This window comes from Procambarus clarkii, chromosome 13 (assembly GCF_040958095.1).
Source record: "Procambarus clarkii isolate CNS0578487 chromosome 13, FALCON_Pclarkii_2.0, whole genome shotgun sequence".
Lineage (NCBI taxonomy): Eukaryota > Metazoa > Arthropoda > Malacostraca > Decapoda > Cambaridae > Procambarus > Procambarus clarkii.
Window position 1 is genome coordinate 13,643,966 of NC_091162.1, and position 3,145 is coordinate 13,647,110.

Below are 3,145 nucleotides of genomic sequence, written 5' to 3' on the forward strand. Positions count from 1 at the left end.
GTTAGCCCTGCGTGCTTCCAGATTACTTTCACGATAGGTCGAGCACAAGAGACAACAGCATGGACCCCAACAAGCAACGACAGACGCTACAAGCCAGGACCTTCCTTCGCTCGTCGTGGCTACGTCGCGACGATGGCCTTCACGTACTTCAGGTAGATACTAAGATAGAAAAAAAAACTCCCCCCTTAGTTTGACTACTCAGTAGGAGTCGCAGAGCGCCGCTTCTTGTCAAACGTAGGATCAACGATGCCAAACCACACTTGTGGTCTGTGTCCTGCGTAGCAGAACTGCATGGGATAGCTAAAATGTCACGAAATACGGACATCACCAGTCTGCAGAAATCGCGAGATGATGTGCCAGCATGGAACTATTGAAGGACCAACTACAAGGAGCAGAAGACCTTTCGGTGCGTTTCAAGACGCTGAAATGCATGCACACACTTCCCTTCTCTCTCTCTCCCTCACCACCAGGAAAGCATCTCCTCTCACGTCTGGGAGAGAGATTGGCCTCTTCTCAACATCCCGGACCGCCATCCCTCCTGGCTAGCCAAATCCTTCCTGCCTGTGGGGGCGAAAAACCTGTCCCGCTGTATTAGGAGGAAAGAGAATTGCGACTCACAGATCGTCACGAGTTTTTTGCTGGGAAGAGTTGTTGCTTTGTTTATATTCATTTTTTTTTATTTACCCCGTATCTTGAGGTTATCTTGAGATGATTTCGGGGTTCTTTAGTGTCCCCGCGGCCCGGTCCTCGACCAGGCCTCCACCCCCAGGAAGCAGCCCGTGACAGCTGACTAACTCCCAGGTACCTATTTACTGCTAGGTAACAGGGGCATTCAGGGTGAAAGAAACTTTGCCCATTTGTTTCTGCCTCGTGCGGGAATCGAACCCGCGCCACAGAATTACGAGTTCTGCGCGCTATCCACCAGGCTACGAGGCCCGTACCTCAAAAGAATGGTATAATATTTGTTTTTTTAAACATCTCTTAATTTTGTGTATTATTAATTTGACTAAGTCTTATGTTTCATGGAAATTAATGGTAATAGAGTTGAATAGTATGAAATAGCAGTGATTACATGTGCTATTTAACACATAATAATTTTTGTTCCTCAGCTGGTACTTGAAGGAGTGTCCTTTGGTTCTTCAGTGAGAGTCGGGCTCACAGCCCCGAAGTATTTCACTGGTTTAGTCGTGTTCTGTGTTAACCGTTCAGTAGATCATTTTGAATGAGATATTGACACATTTCTTAAGCATTGGTTGTATAGGTGTTTCTAAATTCGCGTATATCTTCGCACTCCATCACATAGAGATAGCCAAAAAGATGATGAGCTGTGATATCATCTAGGAGTCCGTTGATTTTATTGGATGACCCGAAGATGTGTGGCACTTCTTGCATGATAGTATGATGATAGATGGGAATTACTATTTTAGATTTCACTTTGCCACAGATCTACAATGCTTTGTTGACGTTCTTGGTGCATTATTGTTCTCAAACTGCTTGTAGGCAGTTTTTTTTTATCATTTTTCTACCACAGACGTGGCCACACATTTACAATGCTAACCAGCATATATACATTTTCTTCTGTCCTCCATGGACAGGGTTAAATATTAGTTAAAAACATATAGTTCGAGGCAGTACAAGGTTATAATCAACTCCTCTCAAGGAAGAGTCTTTGGCTAACTCATCAGCTCTTATCATGCATTCAGAGGCGAACATTAGATGGAATCCACATGAAATAGATTCTGTTACCACCATTGATAATTGTCTTGTCTTGTATGTGTAGCTTCAGACACGAGCATGTTACAATTATGTTGACCAGACCACACACTAGAAGCTGAAGGGACGACGACGTTTCGGTCCGTCCTGGACCATTCTCACAATCGACTTGAGAATGGTCCAGGACGGACCGAAACGTCGTCGTCCCTTCAACTTCTAGTGTGTCGTCTGGTCAACATACTTCAGCCACGTTATTGTGACTCATCGCCTGCTTACAATTATGTCTTAAAGAGTTGAACGCAGTTAAAGATGATAGAGAAGCACTTACAATTAACTCCTCAAGTTTGGAGACTTGTACACATTTCAGTGCAAGAAGTTAGGGAAATATCCCCAGTTTGCAAACTGTAGGTAGTAAATGTGAGCGATTGTATCCTATCCTAGGATAGGAGTCCCCTATCCACCGCTGGATAGGGGACTGCATGCGGGAAAAACATCAATCATGACATTATCTCTCCACATATGTAAGTTGGTCAGACCTGCCGGGAGGAGGTTATCTTGAGATGATTTCGGGGCTTAGTGTCCCCGCGGCCCGGTCCTCGACAAGGCCTCCACCCCCAGGAAGCAGCCCGTGACAGCTGACTAACTCCCAGGTACCTATTTACTGCTAGGTAACAGGTGAAAGAAACTCTGCCCATTGTTTCTCTCCGGCGCCCGGGATCGAACCCGGGACCACAGGACCATGCGTCCAGTGTTCTGTCCGCTCAGCCACCGGCTCCCTTCTACCTAGATACATAGCTAAGTACCTAGCTTTAGGTACCTAGAGGTTTACTATTACTCTATTCACTCTCGGTGTTTCTACAGGATGTCATCATACTGCATGCTAAGTTTGCAAGCGCACGCTACTGATCACGTGTACTATTAACCATCCTGTCAGATGTGGAAATTGAAATTGAAATAAGTTTATTGAGGTAAAATACACACAAAGGGATGAGGTAGCTCAAGCTATTCTCACCCCATTAAACTACTTCCCATGCCGGGAATCGAACCCGGGCCTCCTGGGTGAAAGCCAGGTATCCTAGCCACTAGACCACATGGGATCTGTCAGATGTGGGTGTCATAGCATCTTAGTGCGTTTAGGTGATTCTCCTCGGCCTGTATTTTGTGGCTCCGGTAAGTTTAGGTAAAATTATGTATTTTCTCTGCCCTTGAATTTTGAACCAGGGGAATAAAAACTAATCTGATTGCACTTCATGCTCTGAAGAATTTTTTTTATTTTCACAGCCCTTTGTGCTGTTAGCAGCGCGGGTTAAGTACAATTTAGTACAATTGTTGCAGACGTATTGGAGGAGGGTCTGTGATGGTGACGATCTTATTGAAGCAGAAGATGAGTGCCCATTCTTGCCGAGAGAGAGAGAGAGAGAGATGAAAAGAG

General features: G+C 45.2%; 1 non-coding gene across 1 annotated transcript; it reads right to left on the reverse strand.

The window, feature by feature from the left end:
* Positions 1–2,738: 2,738 nt before the first annotated feature.
* Positions 2,739–2,810, reverse strand: TRNAE-UUC (transfer RNA glutamic acid (anticodon UUC)). The gene has a single exon. It is a non-coding gene; the product is annotated as a tRNA-Glu (tRNA).
* Positions 2,811–3,145: the final 335 nt, after the last annotated feature.